This window comes from Corvus moneduloides, chromosome 6 (genome assembly GCF_009650955.1).
Source record: "Corvus moneduloides isolate bCorMon1 chromosome 6, bCorMon1.pri, whole genome shotgun sequence".
Taxonomy (NCBI): Eukaryota; Metazoa; Chordata; class Aves; order Passeriformes; family Corvidae; genus Corvus; species Corvus moneduloides.
Genome location: NC_045481.1, coordinates 57,669,824 through 57,692,214, shown reverse-complemented (window position 1 = coordinate 57,692,214; position 22,391 = coordinate 57,669,824). Strand labels below are relative to the sequence as shown.

The following is a 22,391-nucleotide window of genomic DNA, read 5'->3' as shown; positions in this document are numbered from 1 at the left end:
AAGAACTGCAGCCAGTGACAAGGACACACATTGGAAAAGTTCATAGAGAACAGTCTCCTGTGGGAGGGACCCCACCATGGAGCAGGAAAAGTGTGTAAGGAGGAAGGAGCAGCAGGGACAGCATGTGATGAGCTAACCACAACCCTGCTCTGCTTTGTGGGGAGCAGGTAGAGAAGTCTGGAGTGAAGTTAAGCCTGGGAAGAAGAGAGAGGCAAGGGGCAGTTTTTAAAGATTTGATCTTACTTCTCATTATCCTACTCTGATTTTATAGGTAATAAATCAAATTAATTTTCTCCAATCAAGTCTATTTTTCCCATCAAGGTAATTGCTGAGTCTTTGTCTTTATCTTGACATACAAGCCTTTTGTCATATTTTCTCCTCCCTATTTTGCTGAAGAGGGGAGTAACTGTGGCTCAGTGGGCACCTGACAGATAGCCAGTGTAAATCCACCATGGCATTTACCTATTAAGGTATCACTAATTGCAGTAGCACAGCTTTGGAGTGAATTCAACTCCCTTTGAGGCTAGCAACACCAGTCCAAACACTTCTTCCGAAGATATGAAGTGCATGGTACTCATATGCCTATGGTAGCTGCTATGAAGTTGAAAAGGTGAACATGTTCAAAGAGTATACTGACAGATACTATAAGCCCAAAAAGCTTTCCTCTTGAATGCCATCCACCAACATCACCATGTTTTGAAGGTGAAACACACTTCATAGAAACCATAGAAAATGCCTGGAAGAACTGGGAGAATTAAAACATAACTACAAAGTATATACAGTGAAAAAACTAACATTTTGAATAATTTCTTTGAGGAAGGCTGCTTCTTTCAACTCTACTGCAGTACTCCTTACCGTTCTTCCACTTGGCCTTGTTCAAATCATCATTCCTGCTGCAGGAAGGAGAGCAAAATTATTGCTGTAGAATAAAAGTCCACGGACAAGGAATGGAAACAGAAAGAATATATCTCCAAGAGCTCCTTCAATGTAGATGAAGCTCACCCTACAGAGAGCAAGATGCCTTCCTTCTTCACTTGCTCCCTGTTTCTCACCTCCTGATACTTTTTCAAAATATTATTCACTGAATGTCCTGAGTTTTATCCTGTGATATTTTGTCAGGTGTGTAAATTCCAGCCTACTAAAGAAACACAGGATCAAAGTCTAAATTGACTTGCTAGAGTTCAACACACCTGAGGAGGTTTTTCTGACGTATTTTTACTTTATTTTTTGATGCTGTACACCTACAAAGCATGGAGGGCTGGCAGTTACTGTTCTAAAAAGCACAGTAGAGCAATAACAGATGATCCTGAACAAAGTTGCGAGAGGTCTGCAGTCCTCTTCAGTACCACGCAAATTTAAACTTGTAGCAGTTTTGTGATGGGTCTGTAGGGACCTGAAGGCCCTTCTCTCCCCTACCCCACAGCCCAATAAATTTTCCAAAAATACTTCTGTGTGTACAGGTAAGTAAATGCTCAGATTAAACCCACTGGAAGCAGCAACAGAGGTTAGAAGTACTATTAGTATGCAGTGCTACTCCTACACCAACAGCTGGTAAGCTCTCAGAAAAACATAAATAAACTAATTAGAGACAGAAAAATCTTTGGTGTAATGATGTCCAATCACGCACTGCACCATCCTCTTTGATAAGCAAGGGGAAAAGGGAATCAACACATTTTCACTTTCAGGCATATGACCTAGTCACCAGTAACCTTCATCTAAGTAGCCAGGTACCTTTACATATAGCTATGGGATGATGCACACAAGCATGTTTGGATAACCAATTAATTAAATACAAATTCTATCAATTCGTCTGCACCATTTTTTTATTCATGAGAGCTGTAACAGTCTAAAAATTCCTGAAGGAATGTGTGGGAATGCTTGTCACCTGTGAAATGATAGTGTAACTTGTGAAGTTTTCAATACCTATAACAGAATACTGAGGACATGTCATTGTACAAAGGAAGAGCATCTAATAAAATTCGATTACAGTATTTCTACTGTGGATTTAAAAAATTTGCCATGCTTACATTTCCTGGCTTTTATGCAAGACTACTTACCAAGTTTTAGCTAAAAGGGTAAAAATTCTTATGTAATTTAATGCATCAGACAGGGGAGAAAATGGTGAAAAGGGGAAAGAAGGACTCTACAAGATATAAGAGATGACTATTGCAAGATTGACAACATCAAAAAGCATGCATATGGATGTAGGAACATATGTCTACCTCTTTCTGGTCATTAAATTTAATTCTCTTCAGATGGAGGTTAATTTTTTCATCTCAGTTTCTTCCTTTTCCATTTCAACAGTCCTATGGCAACACAGGCACAGACCAAAGTTGGGTGATTCAACTCAAAGGTACATGCATGAATTGCACAATCATATTAACAGAATACTTGATTTTCAAAATAAAATGCAATACCAAGGCGTTCAGTAGGCACAAGTGCTGACTTCAGTAAAAGCAGAATCAAAACATAAATGCTGCAGATCAGGTCCTGTGCTGTTTTTTATACAGAGATGGAGATCAGTTTTAATCATCTTATTAGTGGTGGGTTTAGTTTAGGTCAGGATGTGCTCTGACATAGAGCTTAATGACATATTAGAGGTATAGATAGTAGCATCAAGAACAGTTTTCCAAATTTCGTAAAAGGGAAGAAAGTGAAAATCTAAAGCAGAAAAGAAATAGACCTTTAGTGATTTCATTGCTGAAGAAACAGCCAAGATCTCCTCCCACCTATAAGTTCTTCTAAACTCAGAGATCTGCAAAATCATAATTGTATTTTCTTCTTGTTCACTTAAGAAACATATATTCTTAGTGATGTGTAAAAACTGCTTATTAACCACCTGCAACTTTTCCACTGACTGGGGAGACTGCCATTTCATCACAATGCCAGAACCTACTCCAAGGGTTTTGCAAAGTCACTAAGTGCTCAATGAAATTAAAACAAATGGGAGATTTTGAATTTCATAAAACATCATGCACATAAGATTTCAAAACAAAGAGAACTGCGAAAATCTTGGTAGAACACAGAAAAGAGTAATCCAGGTAGGGGCTCTTTTCTATATTCACCAATAATGATTACAAAACTGTGGAGGGAAAAAGAAGTATGTTAGCACTAACAATCTGCCTCCCATCAATTGTAAAAATCAGCATAAACCTCCCCACAGCAGAGGAAGAGCATTGATTAACATCAAATACTGGACCAATCTCTCTTGTTCACATTGGACCATTCATCCCTTCTCAAGATAGGTGGTTAGGGCATGTATTCTACCAGATACTGGCAGCAGCAGTTGGAACATTCCCTTCATCTTAAAAAAGATCTCAGGCACCCACTACTGTAATCTTTACATTTATAGTAACCTGCCAGTTTCTACTTTTATTTAAAGTAAGTCCTAATTGTACATGGCATTTTAGGTCTCAGTTTAAATTTGAAATATGAAACAGTATTCTCCTACAGATTTTTCAAGGAAAGCTGAGAAAACACTATTTTTTAAGAATAAAAATAAAAGAGATGGGAAATAGAAAACCCTTTTATTTTTTTCCTCAGTGTTGGGAGAACAATAATTTAAAATAGAGATGATAGTGAGTAGTTCTTGAAAAGAGATAATTTCATTCATAAACTCGCTATTGTATTTTTATCAGCCGGAATTACAAAATTTGGCCTGTGAATTGCATGATTTATTTTCTATCATTCGTTTATTTTCATATAAAAGATTTCCGCTAATACGTTATTCCTGTAAGAATATTATATTATTTGCAAAAGACACTCTTTACTCCCCTTGGGTTTCCCATTCTAAGCAGGAAAATATGATGCTAATATTTGGATGACCTCCAGAAGAGGAGTAGACTAATAACTGGATGAGAAAGGAGTATAGAAAATGGAATCACCATATGCATACACTTACCTCAAAAAAGCTCTTGCAATACATGCATTTTTACTGTCACTCCCTGCCGCCCACTCGAATGAACAAGTTACGCTCTTCACCTTTATAGATCTTATCTTATAATCGTGCAGGGAAAATGCTAATTGCAGCAACATGCCATACTAACAGAAGGATTTATCCATTCTAACTACACTGTTTCTCAGTGATTTAGCATGACGTACATTTGTAGAATTAATGTACTGTGGATTTCATTTCTCGTAAAAGAGAACATCAGATGTTTGCTTAATTCCAACAGGCTCCACTTGTCCTGCTGGCTCTTGTGAGAACCTTGTTAGCAACATACATTCTACTACTAGTAGCTTATATCTATAGAGATCCCACACAAAAAAGAAAAAAAAACAAATCAAAACAAAAGAAAAAAAGGATTGAAAAATAAATCCATATTTTGACATTGCTGAAATATCCCAGTTCGAGGTAAATGGTTCTCTCTCCTCTTTTCCATTTCACCTCTTTAACAGAAATAATTAATCAGTTTGCATTATGTGGTATTTTCACTATTCCACTTGGATATAGAGCAGGAGGTCTGCAAACTGGAGCCCAACTTATAGTCAGGATGCCAGGGAAAGCATCTAATAGCCTAGGAAGTGGAGATGCCTTTAAATAAATAAAAATAATTTTAAAAAATTATAATAAGCCCAGCAGCTTGGGGAGAGGAAAAGTGAGCTCCACAAGCTGGACAAAAAGTCCCTATCCTATCCCCCAATGTTCTTTATGGCCCATGGAAATACAAGTTCTTCCCCCCTTCCTTTCACCTGATAAGACCAAAGGCAGCAGTAGCACATTTCCTGATGCCACAAGGTTCTCACTCATTATTGTAATTTTCCAGGTGTATGTAAAGTACTTTATTGTGATCATCTGGCCAAAATAGTATATGAATGCAAAAAAAGAAAAAAAAAAATTGCAGTTAAGTGGAGTTTATTGCTTCAGAACTTAATACCGTGGTCTACAAAATACACAAGCCCAATAATATATATGCTATATTGCATTATGTTCCCAAGTTACTTTTCCAGGCAACAAGGAAATAAGCTCTCTCATGTACCTTATTGTGTGGCTTATATCTATATTTGGGTCCAAATTTGCTGAAGACTATTGAACACCATATAGCATTTATGGGTTTCTATACATGGTCCAGCAAGACGCATATATCATGTAAAATATTGAGGTCTTTATCCTCATATTACTAAATAATTTTTATACACTTAGTTGTAGCATCATTTTTTCTAGCTATATCAGTGGAATTTAGTAAAAAACCCACAATGTAGTAGCCAAAACTGAAGAGGCTAAATCTCAACTAAAGAACAAAAATGACATGAAAGAAAGATTGAGTAAAGTTTAAGCCAATGAAAGTATGAGTCATTATTATATAACAAGCAAGTTGGATATATTTTAAGCTGAAAAAAAGATAGGTTGAGAGGGGAAAAGAGCACAGAAGTGGGAGTCAACAGGGGAATTGAGGTAAAGTAAGTGGGTATGTAAAAGTTTATGAGCACTATTAAGAACTTATATGTTCTCTTAATTCTTGTTTACCTACCTTCTTTTAAGTCTCAGGTAGAACTGTTATAAAACAGTTTTCTGTTTTCATCCCAAGGGATGAACTATCCATTCAAAGCATATCAATGTAATTAATTGCCACTAGGTAGCTATTAGGCAACTTCTAGGTAACTTTCACAAACTTATTCTGTTCATAGAAGACACAGCTGGGTAGAAATTAGTCTCTAAAAATACTTTCACACAACCTGCTTGTTTTCTAGTCACTGTCTTCTTATGTTATGCTCATTCCATCTGTCAATAGATATGAGTCACACATTCGACCTTTCAGTTTCACTTGCGCACATAAATTTCTTCCAATTTCCTGTGAAACAAACACTTTTAACTCTTTAGAGGCTAGCAGTTCACACAGATAGCATGCTAGAAGGGCTGAGGTAGAAGCAAACTCTCGTGTTGACAGTCTTATCTTTCCAGTCTGCACTACCTTTTGAGAGTAGATTGTCTCTCCATTTTGCTGACCACCCTTCTGCCCACACTACCACTAACTCGAACTGAAAAAATAGCAAATATGTGGAACTCCAGTTCAAAAAACACAGTCTAACTTTATTTTCAAAGAATGCTATACACCAGAGAAGCTGATACAAGTCACTCCTGACAATACCAGCCGTGATCAGCAGATGCACTGAAGTAAAACTGTAATTTTACCAAAGTAAAGCTATAATTTTACCATTTTTAAACCTGAAGCAGTCAACATTTGGTTCAAAGCTAACTTGAAAATAAAGACTCATGCTTGCCCAAATGCTACCCACTGACATAAATCATGATGCCTTTAAGAACTGATCCTACTTTGTTCCTTCCCAAACGCTAAACACCTCCAGTATGAACAAAGAATGAACATGGCCACAAAGAACACAGCAAAAAATGTGAAAGTCGGAGCATTATTTTGGGATTTGGGAGTGTTACCTTATTTTCTTTCAGGCATAGTGCACAGTTTAATTCAATTGTTCAGGAAGCCATTAAGACAAAGGGGAAAAAAATTAGTTTCAGTAAGAATCACAAAGCTGGACTATTGAGAGACCAAATTCTGTACAATGACCTGCTAAAGAATGATGGAGACTTGACGGGTACAATTTGTTAGCAGGCCTCATTTGCAAGCTCATTTAACTCACTATTGTTGAAACAGCAGCTCTGCAGTGAGATGCTTTCACAGAACAGAAGACTCACAGTCTGTTGCAATTAAGCATTACAATAGCATACAAGGATCCATGGTTTGGCTTTTTGGTTCCAGTCCAAAATACACCAGACTTGGACCAGCTGTAATATTGTCCCATCAAAACTACTTCAGCCATCCAAGCAAAGTTGCTTTTCTTCTATGACTGAGATTTCCCTAACTTTAGTAATTGGGGGACAGTTTTAATGGAGAAAATAGGATCAGGTCTTCAGATCAGGCCTAAAGTAGAAAGCCCACGGTTGCTGGAAGGGATGAGTGGATGTGTTATGGCTGAGATGACACTGGAATGGCTCAGACTCCTCTGCCTGTACTCCAATGTGACAACCTAAAGGGTCTGGTGAGGTTTCAGCACTGTCATGTAGGAGAAGCAATTTAGAAAAATCTGTAAAATGTGGAAACACGCAGAAAACCTGCTATTGACTTGTGGATGAAGACTGGATTTTTTGACCTTGGGACAGTGGTACATTAACATTGAAATAATAAAACAATGTGTGTTCTGTTGCTGTAACAGATATGTGTTCACAGGCACTTATTTAAGTGCAGACTTACCAAGTTAACGAATCCAAGGTGACATAGTAGATGCGCATATCTGGCCTTTGTGTTAAAAATCTTCTGTTTCCTTACAGAAAACACACTTAAAGGATTGATTTTACTTCTGGTGACTTATTCTTTCTTCACACTTTAAGAAATAACAAAAGAAAAAAGAATTTTCAAGTAGTACTGAGGACAGCAGCAAACAGGAACTTCGTACTTTGGTTTCTAAACTGAAGAAAAGGAAAGAAAAAATGTATATATGGACAACCAGAGCCGAAATGAGCAATAAGCAATATTAGCCACCATTTTTTCGTTTTTTTGTTAAGTGGGCGTGGGGCAAAGTGGAACAGTTGTTATGGTTTTTTATTAATATTTTTTGTTTGCTTTTTTAAAGTGTCAAAAACCATTCAATCAGCATTTGTATCCTGATATTTTGGTCATCATGTACCTGTAGGCTAAATTAAAATTAGAATTCTTCAGGTTCTTTATTAGTTCAGATAAACTGTTGCCATTGGCACGGAGTCAGCTGACAGTAACACCTACAGTGTCAAAAAAAACCCCACAAGCCAAAACCAGGAAAAAATCTGTTAAGTGACTGCTCTGTTTTAACAGACAGCTTTTCTGTGTCAAACTTTATCTTTGAAAAATACTTATAATACATGATCCATTTACAGATGTACACATGGTCTACTATTGCTTTCTTAAGGCTTTGAATCGCAGCATTTTTCTTCAACTTCCAAAAGCATAAGTGTCTATTATTGCTTAAACTTCATCTCACTGAAGTCAGTTGAATTTAGAAGTTGACTGTCAGAACATGTGTGATGAGATAGCAACCTAGTCAGGCTGTTCTGAAATCCATGTGTATTTGTTTTTTCACAAGAACCTGATCTTGTTTTTGGCAAGACCAAATTTTTATTTCATAAATCAGGCAAAGATGTCCAAATTTATTTTTAATTGTGAGACTATGACTTAATACAGATTGTAATTTAAAGCTAATTTTAAATAAAATTAAGTACAATTTATGTTTTAATTAGTTGAAGTCAGTGGGCTTTAAAGTCAATTAAGAGTAAATATGTATTTTAAGTGTCTGATTTAATAACTTTCTTTTGTTACTAGTAAAATCCAAGACAATCAGTACAAGTAGAATGAAGGAAAGAATTAAAGAGAGTCTGAACTCAGTTTTTCTTAAAGGGTTTTTCCTAAAACCCCAAGCAAGTGGTCCATATATTGATAACAGTAACATTAAGAATAAGAAATGCAGATTTGTAGATTCTTTACCAGATACGCATTTGCATCAGGTGACTCATCCCTTGATACAAATTTTGCAGCAAATCTGCAGAGGTGTAGTAACCGTAGTCATTTATTTGTATCAGAGAATTCCTACCTAGGGAAGGTAAAGTTTAAGAGCGGTCTTTTGGGTTGAAACTCTTATCTGAGGCAGTCAACAACACCAGCCTTTAACTCCATAACCAGGAATTAGAAAACTATTTTGCTACTAAAAGAAGCAGCATTCTACAGTATTGTAATTTCTCATGAAGTTTTTAGAAACATTTAAGTTTAAAAACATGAAAAAATGCATTAGCGTGTGTGTTCATTGTTTCTTGATAGTTACTTAACAGGTAGAACCTGTCCAAAGCTGCCAATAATTGACCAAACATTGTTTTCAGCAATATTTTCCAACCACAGCTACTATAAAATTTATTAACTGATTGCAAACATATAAGGAAAAACTTCATCAAAGTTTTCAAAGAGCAACAAATTTCACACATCATTCAGTTTCTGCAGGTTGATCTGGCACCTAAAGTTTAAACAAATGATGTGGAATGGGAATAGACTGCTTATGATTTAGCATACTGATGTGCCCAGACTCCTTCATCTGTATGCTGCAGAGTTTTACAGCTACAAGCTGCATTAAAATTGATGAAAGGCAATGTAACTTCTGTTGGATGATTCTGTGCATCTTTGAGTTGACAAAACAATGCAGCATTTCTTATTTTTGTTCACAAGAAAACCCCCCAAATATTTTGCTCATTTTATTTAATGAAATACCTTTTCTCCAAGTAACATCCTGCTTTGATGTTGATTCACTATTTCCACTCTTAGCTCATTGCATACTGCAAATGAGGACTAGTGATTAAGCCACTCTTAATAGCAGGTTAATGACAAAAAATTATTTGCTAAAATTAAAGGATATGGGAGACATGTAAAATCCTTCAAGTCGGATGTTGTAAAAGTCCTAGAATGAAAGATGGTTTAGAAAAGTCCTACACTAAAATAAATCAACTACATTTAGTGATTAATATTACATATAGAAGACAAGGTTAGACTTATGTGTTTGATAGATGTGTACAGGTGCACTGTAGAGGAGGAGGGCAATATGCATGACTGCATGAGATAGCAAAGAGTTTTTGTTTTGGGATGGGAGAGTTGTAACTGCTCTAGGTGGCTTCATTACACAGCAAAGGCAGTTGTTCTCTTAGTACTAATTAAACCTTGGGGAATGATTTGTTGAGGTAGCTCGAGAAAATTTGGATGAGAGCAAGAGAGGAATTTTAATCTTTTAATCCCAGGCAGAAGCAGAAACTTTCAAGTTCTAATATTTTGGGATTCCAGCAGAGCAGCTGCCTGACTGATACTGCAGAGAGGTAGAACTGAAGCTTACCACTGTTGCAGCACTTCTCAGGATTAAGTCCTTTTAATGTAGGTACCTTACTACATGAAAAAAAACCCAAAACCCCGCATCATTTTATGTGGTTGTGCTCACACAAAATACTCTTCAGGTTGTCAGGGTTGTATTAGAGTTTATGGTTGAATACTAGAAGTACCCCAGGTGGTGGCTTTGAATCACTAAATATTTTCCCATTCATTTTTCAAATTCTTGATAACAAATGAAGGAACCACCACTCTTCCAGAAAAGAAGTTCCTATAATTTCTATTTGCTTTCACTAACGACAATCCTCTCAGCAACATCACTGAAAGCTGTACTCTCATGCTCTCACGTGAGCTTGTATCAAAGATGGACTGCTAGCACAGGTGTTGTCTGATCTTTCACCTAAATGTGAATTTAAGTAATGACTGTTTTTTCTTCTAGGTCATAGCTTAGAGAACAGAGAACAGATAAAAGTCAAAGAAGATAAAAGAGGCTGCTTGTTTTTTTGCTGACAGAGAAAGTGGCAAACTGGGAGGATGTATAGGGTTCAAATAAAAAAAAATCAACTAGTAACAGTTCCTTGTCAAGGGAGGTGGAGAGAGATAAAAAGGGAGGAGAAGTTTTCTAGACTGGCTAGCTGAGTTAGAGCAAGCAGCTGTGACATATAAACACTACAACTTTGTTACAGATTTTTTAAGGGGTAAAAACACAGAAGAAGTAGAGTGAATTATCTGAGGCCAGGCAAGAGAGAAACAAGTATACACAGATTTGTGTATTTGGGGACAACGTTTATCACAGATAATATTCTAGAACACTGGACATTAAACCATTCCCTTTTTTAGACTTGAAAGAGCCTCAACACTTTATAATCCAGATAAACACATACTTCAGAAAAAATAATAAAGTTGAATTCTTTGCTGGGAAACACCATGAAAGCAGAATAATAAAAAAAACAACAAAAATCTTTCTTTTTCAAACACAGATGTCCTTCCCCATTTGGACTTCTGAGATACTTTTAGCTGCAAAAGAGCAGTTGAAACACTGTATTTTACCAAATTCCACTCCTCTGTTAAACTAACCTCTTCTGGGGTTCCATGAGTTTTCCATCTGTTATAATATTTCAAACTTCCTAGAAATCTTCACTTGTCTTCATTACTTTCTTCCCTTCGTTTCCCATCTTCCTTCACCTCTATCTACTCAACTTCTCTTTAGCTTCTATTTCTCCCTTCACTTCTGTCATTCCATAATCTTGTTCACAGTTACTGATGTTCTTTCCTCTCAAATTGCACTTCTCCTGTACATTAACCTTCCCCCCTCAACTTCCTCCTGCTATTTCAAAGTGCAGCCATCCTTCCTTGAACAAGATTCCTTTTGTTCCTTAAGGGAACAAGGCAAGAAAATGATCATGTAGTGTAAGGACCACCTAAGCTTCTGTTCTCACAGGATGAAGGGCCATACTAATAATTTTTAACAGTATGTAGGAAAAGGAAGTCTCTAAGTTTGCTCTTTAAGTGAGACTTTTTTAGTTCTCACCTAGAGCACATACATTTGATATTAACAAGAATTTTTAAAATAATTGGTGTGCATGTCTAACAAAATGTTTCCTTTGTTTTGAGGAGGGAAAATAAACCACGAAAAAACACCAAAAACCCAAACATACACATAAAAAATCAACCAACCTTATATAAGTGATGTTCAACATTGAAATCCTCAGGAACTTAGTGGACACTTAGCAGTTGTATCCACAAAATATTTTTTCTTCATGTAGAAGGAAACCACCTACCCCTAAATATTTTCCTTTAATGTACTCAGATATATTTGGGGATTTTATCAGCACCTGGAGGCTGCAGTCTGCCTGGGCACCAGGCAGAACAAAACAGCTGGTTTTTTTCAGGGACCTAAAGGCTTTCAAGTCTGGCCAATGGGTCCATCTATCTGGAGTTTTAGCAAAAATTACAACCACCCTCCCTTCAGAGACCCCCTCTCCTCAGTCCCTGAAGATCATAAGAGCTTGTTCATTCAAATGCCTAGAGGACCTACTGTCAAATAATTTCAACTCATAACCAATAATCCAAGGACTTGTTTTTAAGTTTTTTTTTAAACAAAGATTGTGCTCTAAGTTGGAAAAGCATAATACCTGTTATGAAGAAAATAAGCTGAATCCTTTTTGTCAAAGGAAGTGGTAGATGCACTCTTGACCAAAAAGTTGTCTCCTGAATTTCCAAGATATAAACTGCCTTTTAGTTGTCATCTTCCATAAAGCCCATGCTCAGAAAACCCAAAGGCAACAGGGTAATAAAAAAAAAATTATCAGCTGCCTCAGAAAGCAAGGAAGAGCTGGTTTAGAACTTCAGCATTATGAGACCCATAATGTCATGCCTCTCAGCAGAAAAACTGCAGCCAATAGGAAAAAAAAATCTGGTTAGTGTGTTTCTTTACAAAATAATTTATTACCATGCCAAAGTACTGCATATAACTTTTCTGATATATAAATCTTCCTTTGAAGGTTCAAATGATCCATAATTATAGCATTTTACACAAAAAGGAAAAGTAAATCTCTGAGTGATAAAGTCTTTTGAAACAATCTTTAAGACCTCCACTCATGGATACTCATGGATATCATTTTTCAGTTTCAAGAGATCAAGGATAACAAAAGAATGTGGGAAAAATTAACAACCCAAGAGATAACTGAAAAATATCAATAAAGTTGTATAAGTTATGGAAATTTGCCCACCCAAAGTAGTTTGGCAGAAATGCCCTTTCTGTTCCCAGAGTTAGAATTCAAATTTTGAGCTAATTTCAAATCCAGCACTTTCCTATTATGCATGTTTTCTTTGTGTAATAAAAGAATTCAAGGCAGCAGACATTTGGAGATGTACTGAAGATGTGCCAGGACCTAGAAAGTCTGCAGTCAGGTGAAGCAGAATATACCTGAATTTCTAATACCAGTTGGATTAACCTTGTCACCCTCAATTTAAATTTAGAGGACTTAGAGAGAAAGAGCTGGTCCCATCAGAAGTTAAAGCTAGAGGTAACACCAGGGCTAGGATCAGATGAAGGACTGTGTTTATAGCAAGGCCTTTTGAATCACTGCAAAGGCCATGTGCAGTAGACAAGTGATTTAAGACATAATATATAGACAGAAAAGAAATAGGGCTAAGATTTGCTGTTTAAGAGAGCCCAGCATGTGAGAAGAGCTGAGTTGCTTGGAGGAGGCTCTGGGCAGCTTAGATAGATACTAGAGATAGGACACAGTTCATGGTAAAGTCTGGCATCCGGAGGGGTTAAACCCATTTTCAGGCTCAACTAGACTTAGAGTATAAAGCATCTTGATCCCCTGAACTGAAGTAATTACTTCATTCTACAGGGGTCTTAAAGCAGATTGAACACTAGAACTGATGCAGATGTTTAGGGTTAGGCCTAGGAGTCCATAAACTTAAAACTAACAGAAATCAAAATGCATTGACAAGAGCAATTCTTACTATTCAATCCCACAGTTTAAGTCAGGGCACTAACAATATATTTAGAATGAGAGCTCAGTTCAAATATAGCTGAAAATAAATTTTAGAAGTGCCAATAGATAGGATGAAGACTGGGAATCACTTGGGAATTGGATTATGTCCCATGTGCGCAGAAGTTCTTAAGTTACTATGTTGCATGGTTTAAGGTGGGAATAGAGATAATGTTGTGAAATTCAGTGATTCATATCACAGTGCTGAAGTGGCCACAGGTCTAGGACAAGACTTAATGCTGGTGGAGGCTGGGATTAGGGTTGATACGGACAGAAATCCCCAAGCTTGGCTAAGAAAAAACTGGGAGCTTTCTAATAGATTTAAGGCACATAAAAGGTTGTAAATTGGTAAAACAATAGTTTAATAGAGATTTGAAAGTTCCACAAGGACCAAATACTTTGGTGGAAGGCATAACAGTGTGATACATCTCATTAGTCAGGGAAAAAGATCAGTAAAAATGCAAGCAAATTATGTGAGCACCTAAAAAAATGGAAGCAAAACCAGCATTACTACCTCCCTTTTTAACAGCACTTATTCTGCAGGTGGTCCATTTCCCCAAGACAACACTTTGTAGGTGGAGAGTAAATACAGAAGTCATAACAGCACTGTACAAGTTATGACCCAGAGCTCAGTAGGAGTATTGTAATTAAATCCCATGTCTTGATTTCTGCATTTTCATGTTCCAGTCAGAACCTAAAAGCACTAAGTCATGCGAAGGACTCTTTTCATCTTTCCAAGAAATATTTATATTAAAATAAATATGGAAAAGTAAATAGCTTTTTAAAATGTATCTTAAAGTAGTGAGGCCATAATCTCTGTCTAGATTAGGGGACTGGAGATAATACGAGGAAAATTGGTAAAAAGAATCATTGCAGGCAAAATTATCTGTTCATTTTAAAGATTTTTTGGTTTGACTTCATCTCAGTGAAGTAAAAACAATATGCATCATAATAAATTTCTCTCAAAAGAAGCTTTGTGTTCTTCCCACTACCTTTATGCACTGTTTCTGTGTTTTATAACTCAGTTTCATATGAGGATAAGCAAATGTCACTATATAAATTCTGTTCAAAACTAAAACACAAACTTGACTTTTTATTTAAGTCAACCTTAACTAAAAGGAAGCAGGCAGAAGTAATTCCCAGTTAAAAAAATAAAGTTAGTTTTATTCAAATGCCTTAACATGCAGAAAAGATTTCATTAGTGTTCCAATTTTTCATGTTCACTGTGTCATTTAGAAATGGTTTATTGAGGAATGTTACTGTTTAGAACTTTTAAAAGCATTGTTTTTGATTTGACAAGCCTGAGAATAAGCACCAAAGAAGATTCATGCCATCTGAAGTTTAGTAAGCCTGTATAATCAGCATGATGAATTATTTTAAAGAAAGGAGAAATTAAAATAACATGAAGTTTCCCACAAGCAGGGTAGGATATTTTTTCCATTTAAAGACCCAGTCCAAAAGTAAGGCATTTCAAATTTGTCATAGATCAGTAGTCAGGTACTGAGTGTTTACTTCATCTGTGTGATAGTATAAACAACTACATGTTCTGCTTCTCCTGTGCGGGCAAGCCATTCCCTGTGAACCCAATTTGTTTCCCCACGCCACACAGGTAGCTGAAGAATGTCTGTTACATCAGCTGCGTACAGCAATCATACCAGGTCCCAGCACTAAGCCAGTCTGGTTCCTGATGAATTGGTTTTTGTCCAAGAAATCCACTGTCTTAGAGCTTTGTCCCCCACATCACTCTTTCTCCACCTACATAGCATTTAGTCAACTGGTGAATCACCAGATCTCATCAGTATGGTTAGCAGCATCTCCCAGGCATGGCACAGCTGTAAATGGATGCTCAAGCCACACAGTGTGTGGAAGAGTTCAGACATTTACTTCCTACTAATGCCTTTGGGGCCAGGTTATGAGCCGTAGGGACCAGCACACGCCTACCAAAAACACTGCAGTGAGTGTGAAACTACAACCACTCCAGCAGCAGCAGACACAGAACATCCTAGACAGCACTTTTAGGAAGAAACAGTCAAGGGGCTTCTCTTTGTTCTAGACATGTCCTAAGCAGTTTGGTGGAAAACCCAACAGAGCAGAAGAGAACATTTCCCCTCAAATACTCCTGTAATGAAAGAGGTAGCTGGGGTGGAGGAAAGGCTAAGGGAAGGAAATGCAGAGAAAGTACCATTTTGAATATTTTAGGAAATTTTTTACTGCGTTCTGATGGGGAGAAAGAAACAACAAAAAAGAGAGCTAAAAATATCAAACTGACATCTCAGCCTTCTTAAAAATAAGTAGAAACACCATGCTCCTTCTGCAAAGAAGTTTCCTGGGTAAGCCAGGCAGTCTTGGTTTGCAGTGCCTACGACAGAGCCTGGGCAGTTCAGGCATTACTGCACTAACATCTGGCTAATGGATAGTCGGTGCAGTGCAAGACAAGCTGACTGCCATGGCTCATTGATATTCAGTGCCTGCAATCGGTATAGGACACCATTCCTGGCCAAAAGTTAAGTCATAGAAGACATCTGATTTTTCCTCTTTTTCTCCTTTCTCAGTTGACTGTAGCCTTCTACAAGTAGCAGTTCAGAGGAGTGTTATTTGAGGACATCAAGCATCATAGTCTGCAGCTACTCAACAAACACTAGGTACCCCAAAAACTTTTGAAAAACTTGCCACTTATAAGCTGCGCTAGAAATAAACATTTGAGCTTTGGTCCTTTAAGAACGGTTCCTGTATGTCTATGATGAAACATTGTTCCTGCTAGAGCTGATTAAAATGGAACAAACAAGGTGTGAGAGGTCAATAACTACACAAGTTCTCCAAGACTGACTCATTTACACAGAGGGGTTTTTTGCTATTCTGCAGTCAGTGCGGAAAACTGAGGAGTAGTTATGACTGTACACTATGCACACAGCTGCGTGAAAAAATTATGCTTTATTTGCCATTTTTTACCTTCTTTACAAATGCAACAACAGGAAAATTTAGATAGTAAGTGTAGGGTGTGGGTTTGTGACAATCAGGCTTAAGCCATCCTGGCAATTACCTTGCTTCAGAGACAGATTTCTGTATGCTTTAATTCAAGGGTAGACAGAGTTACCATTTCTCTCTTTTGACAGGGGTAGATCCAACTGACATGATCCAGTCCTAAACCCTGGCTCACTAGCAAGTCCATGAACCACCCAAATTACCTCTGTGTAGTCCTGTTCCTAAGTACAGGGACTCGTTTCTGCATTGGATTAGATTTCATTCTGATTGACTATAAGAAATAACTGTTTAATACTTCATTAACATCTCAGATAAGACACTGAGCATCTCCAGAGCATTCCTTCGAGTAACAAATTTTTTGGCTGTTTATATTCCGTGCTTTTGTCTTCATTTTCTAAGTGGGAGCCCCAAATTTATAGGTCCTACAACCCAAGTAAATTCTCATTGCCACAACTGCAATGTTTATAATGTGCAATTATCCTCTTATCTTGAATCAATGGGAATGTCATGTATTGGCACAAAGTAGCACAGAAAACATAGCAGATCTGAAAAGACATTGTAAGCCATCTGACCTCTTCTTTCACAGTGCCAAACATCTCTCCTGTTACTCTGCCTCTGAAGGAAGCTTTGCTGGAGAAGCCACTTCACACCTGCAGAAATATCTTTCTTGAATGATGGGGTAGGTAAAAGCATAAAATATTTTTATTGCTTAAGTTTCCTCATAGAACCAGCGTCTGGCTGCAGGGCACTTCCACCTACAGATCGACATAAAAAAGATCCTGCTGTATATAAACTGTCCTCCCCCACTGGGCAGGGGTAATGGGAGAAGGGAATTCTTTAGTTACTACTCTGCCTAACTGGAAGACAGACATTCCCGTAAAACTGTGTGTGGGTGCATTTCACAGTGAAACCAAAACACTGTTAAAAGTAAATTCAGCGAACTACTTCTCATGCAGTGCAGCTGCTATATGGAGAGATGAGGATATTTTATTATACATACACAAAGTGCCAGACACCAGCTCCACTGCAGTGCCAGAGAGATAGCTCTCCTTTTTTTGTCCACGGGATGCTGTTATTAAGGCTGTTGACCAAGGCACACCTTCACAGGTCAGTCCCAACCTGCCCCTTATCAACCTGAGGAGCCGAGAGCAATATGTTGTTTCTGATTGCAACTGTTTTAGTCCAATTAAATTTGTGTTTGGAGACTACACAATCAGCAACATAAACTGACGTGACACTCTTGACTTTCTAATTATACCAGATTTATGCTGCTAAGAGAATGAACATGGGCCAGCCTTTCAGCATGGCCATGAACTCATGTGACAAATCTGTTTCATGAGAAAAATTCATTGCATCTTGTTGCTTCATGCAGCATTGCTCCAAGGACATAGTGATGTGAAAAAAAGTCATACTGCAGCTATGAGGCACCACATTTTAAATAGAACAATCCTGTTGTGATGGTCAGGTACCTGAGCGACACAGAGTAACATGGATTGTTTTGTTTTGCAAGATTTAACCTCAATATGGCAGAATAAGAAAGGTTTATGCTCTGTCTTAGACCAAATTGACAACATTGAAATACTTTATGTTTAATATAATTGATTTTCTACCCACCAAGAGAATAGCTAAACACTAAGAATCAATGCCAATCTCTAAACTCCTACTTTTTTGGTCACATTTGACTGTTCTGTAACAAGTTATATTGAAAAGTGCCAAAGTAAAGGGAAAAAGGTAGCCAAGGGTATAATGCAGTCAGGACCATCACACCCTTCATAATAAACAGAATATCTAAATATTAATGACAACATAATTCTGTTTGGCAATAAAACTATGTTGGCTGTTTAGGAGACTGGTACCCTAGAGTTGGCCTGTATTCCTTTTTCATGCCAAAGAGAAACAAAAACTTACAACATTGCAATTCTGTGAATGCCGGTGGAGTAGAATTAAAGCTTCATACTTGGCCTGAGCAAGACCAACTACTGTTTATCTGTAATTTCTGGAATTTCTAACCCAGAAAAACATACTCTTCCATTAACCACCAAGTTCCTGTCTCAAACATTTGCATCTTAGATTTCTCTGCCCTTCAAGACATAAAGATTATTACTTGCAAAAAATATTTAAAGAAATGTTGACTTTTTAAACTCTAGTACCATTACCAACTTGTATTCTTAGGGCAATCTAAGAGAATGACAACAATAGTCAGGTATTATTTACAAGGGATGCCCATTTTTGGAAGGCCACTGCACAAGTTACATTTAAGATGCTGTTAAAAATTTAAAAATACTGAAGAAACAACAAATATGTATTAGATGTTAACATTATCATGATCCTTTAGAAATATTATTTCACTCACAACATAATGAGCTTTTTATAGGAAAATGCTACATACTCTGTGTCCATGCCACAGTTTCATCAAGAAAAATCAAGAGAAGCTTCACCTTCTACTATTTTACAGTTCTGCATCATTATTTCTGCATGGAAATACTGTTTCCATAAAGAATGCTAAAACTGTCATCACACCCTGGACACATAAACCAATCAGTACGCCTGGAGCCAGCACAACCAGTTAAGAAAAGTCAGGCTTTCTCGTTATTAACAGCATTGGATAAAGATACTTTTAATTTATATCAAATGTTTGAGAGTTCTTTATTAATTCATAAATGGGCTCGTTACTTGACCTACTGATTGCTCTTTGTTGACCTGCGTCTTAACTAAACATTCTGCTTTTGTCTTGCAGAAAACCACCCAAATTCTGAATTGACATGGGGATAAAGAAGAACTTTAGGGCCGTAGACATCCTGCTCTTCTAGTGGATGCTATAGTGAAACTTGTGCCATCAACTCCAGCACTGAGAACTTCTATCTGAAAGGTGTCACCACTGGGAGCAAGACAGTCGGAGCTATCACTTTCTCCATATCAAGCCCACCAAAGCCAGATCTCTCCACTGTGCTAGTGGAAACTACAAACAAAGGCACTCTTTGAGCCCGAGAGCAGTACTCCCATTAATCTTTACAGGGAACTAGGTCAAAGAAGCCCCCAGGCCTCTCTGAACTACATAAGCAAGCAGAGGCCTATAAAGGGATATTTCTGCAGCTGAGAATGCCTTGTGCAAAAGAACAGCCAATTAATAGTCTTTTCCAGACACACCCATGCACTGGATAACAGGAGAAACAGCAATGTCCTAGCTACTCCTTAGTTCCAGAAACATCCTGTTGGCTTGCTAGGCTAGTTGTTGGTGGGGGCAGGGCAGGAAGTCTATACAAAAGAAATCCCAGTGGATGCCAGAGAGCTCCAGGCTACTCTTTGACACCAGCTGTAGCAATAGCCAAGGATTTTGCCCACTAGGGACTGAAAGGAGATCAAACTAATCTAGGAACTGTTACAGTCTAATTACAGTTTGGTTGCAATGTACTACATTGAATTTTTAACAGCAGCTTGCAGTTAAACGGTTCTCTAACCTCTGTCAAAGTCATGGGACATCCAGTAATCTCTATGTTTTCTTCCAGCAAGTTATAACGCACTAGGAATTTTATCAGACAGTTTAACAGAGAGATAGAAGACAAAATTTATTTTAGACATGACCTAGAATGCACTCGCTTGAATATTATTAATGGTAAGAGAGCATAAATACAGGAAAACAACTAAGAAGGAACATAAAATACAGCTTGACACAAAGGAAGAAACAGTTTTGTTCGACTTCAGCATCTTGAAGTGCTTCAGCCTAAACAAATGTGGTAAGGAAACAAGACTGCAACTTGGGTATCAGACTACATGTATGGTATGATACAGAGGTGCTCAAATACCTAACTATATTCTCTAAGAACATTGCCTCCTACACACCAGAAAGTTGTATCAATAAACAAATCTTTTTAAGCCTTAATTTTTTGTTTTAAATTAGCCCCATGAAGCACACCTTTCCCACACTCATGAATAGAAAACTACCACAGGAATCTGTCTCTCATTATTTTGGAAAACACAAAATTGCAGATCACAGATGAAGATGCAGCAATGACAAAGCTTGTGGCAGGTTTGCATCCAGATCTATCCAGTCTCTCTTTTACATTGTGTGATACAATTCACATCCCTCTGCTGCTGCGTCTTCCCAGGAATTTTAGGCAGCACAAGTGCTTTCTCTGACATGCCTGTACCAATCTGCTTCCTCTGAGCAGCCCTGATGGCTCTCTCCAAAGACACCCAAGAGAAGTTAGATAAGTAAATTTCCCCCACATATTTCTACTTGCCAGCGCTGAAAAAACAAGAGGGAAGTAATCTGAACTCAAACGGGTAGAGGAGCCTCCCTATGCCTTCTCACATTGTTATTAATATTCAAATTCTGAATCATTTTGGAAACCAGGCACAAAAAGAAATCAGGCAGTAGGAATAATCACAAATAAAGAACCTTGGACATTTTGAAAACTTTACATATTTTTTTAAATTAATTTCAGCTGCATTTTGAATGTGTAGGAAACAGCTTGCTCTCCTCAGTCTCCCTTCCCTTCAGTTTAATACATCCCTTTTTCTGTCATATTTATCTTTTGGAACACTTTCCCCCCATTATCTCAGCCCATCCCAAGATACTGTGGCATTATCCTAATTTGCAGCAGTCTTATTTTCTTACCTAGCTTTTAGTGGCAGCTAGATCTGAATTTTGGTTTTTTTTCACATTAATCCCTTTAAAGAAGACATTTATTCCTGTTCTTCACGTGAATGGGGCCTAGCACAGGAGACCCTCGTCTTGGACAATCTCTGCACTCTACTAAATAGCACATTTTAAATGAGTTGAATTGGATGAGGAGAGAGTAGTGGATATTGTCTAGCTGGACTTCAGCAAAGCTTCCAACACTCTCTCACAACATCCTCATAGGCAAACCTGTGGACTGTGGACTGGATGAGCAGACATTTCAGTGGATTGAGAAGTGGCTGAACAGCAGATCCCAGAGGGCTGTGATCAGTGGCACAGGGTCTAGTTGGAGGCCTGCCACTGGTGGTGTCCTCCAAAGTTCAATACTGGTCCCAATATTGTTTAATTTACTCATCAATGACTTGGGCAAAGGGGCAGATGGCCCCTCAGCGAGTTTGCTGATGACACAAAGATGGGAGAAGTGGCCAGTACCCCAGAGTGCTGTGCATCCCTCCAGAAGGACCTGGACCTCATGCATCAGTACAGGCCGAGGACTGACCTGCAGGAAAGCAGCTCTGTGGAAAAGGACCTGGTGGACAACAAAGTGTCCATGAGTGTGCCCTGTGGGCAAGAAGGCCAATTGTGTCCTGTGGTTCACTAAGGAGAGCATTGCCAGCAGGTCAAGGTTGGTGACCCTGCCCCTCTGCTCAGCCCTGGTGAAGCACATCTGGAGTGCTGTGTCCAGCCCTGGGCTCCTCGGGACAAAGAGAGATGAGGAGCTCCTGGAGCGGGTCCAGTGGAGGGTAACAGAGATGATAAAGGGACTGGAGCATCTCTTATGAGGATGGACTGAGGGGAGCTGGGCCTGTTCAGCCTCCAGGAGAGATGGCTGGGACGGGGACCCTGTCAGTGTGTGTCAGTATTTGAAGTGAGGTGTCAGAGGATGGAGCCAGGCTCTGCTCGGTGATGTCAAACAGTAGGACACGAAGCAATGGGCAGAAACTGATGCACAGCAAGTTTCACCAGAATATGAGGAAGAACTTCTTTCCTGTGCAGGTGGCCACACACTGCAACAGATTGTCCAGAGATGGTGTGGAGTCTCCCTCCCTGGAGATACTCAAGAGCCATCTGGACACAATCCTATGCAATGTGCTCTGGAATGACCCTGCTTGAGCAGGGAGGTTGGACAAAACCTACTGTGATGCCTTCCAACCTATTCTGTGATTCTGTGGAATTAATGGGAAAACTTCCTGATGGAATAATAGATCAGTACAGTAAAATGTGTGAGAGCAATGTCATTAAATACTCCTGACCTGGCCATGCAGAAGAGTATGTGGTAGGAAATCGAGATTTTTTTTTTATACAAGGTGTGGGATGAGAGAACAGAGGAAAAACACGTTTATGAAGTTTTGATAGGCAATTTCTGGAAGTACA

General features: G+C 38.2%; 1 long non-coding RNA gene across 6 annotated transcripts in view; it reads right to left on the bottom strand.

Annotated features, from left to right (window-relative positions):
* The window catches only part of LOC116445931, a 95,912-nt gene that overhangs the window by 55,733 nt on the left and 17,788 nt on the right, over positions 1–22,391 (bottom strand). For all 6 annotated transcript variants that reach the window (XR_004240951.1, XR_004240947.1, XR_004240952.1 and 3 more), the window contains exon 2: positions 7,209–7,338. This is a non-coding gene — a long non-coding RNA (uncharacterized LOC116445931). The remainder of the gene's footprint in view (positions 1–7,208; positions 7,339–22,391) is intronic.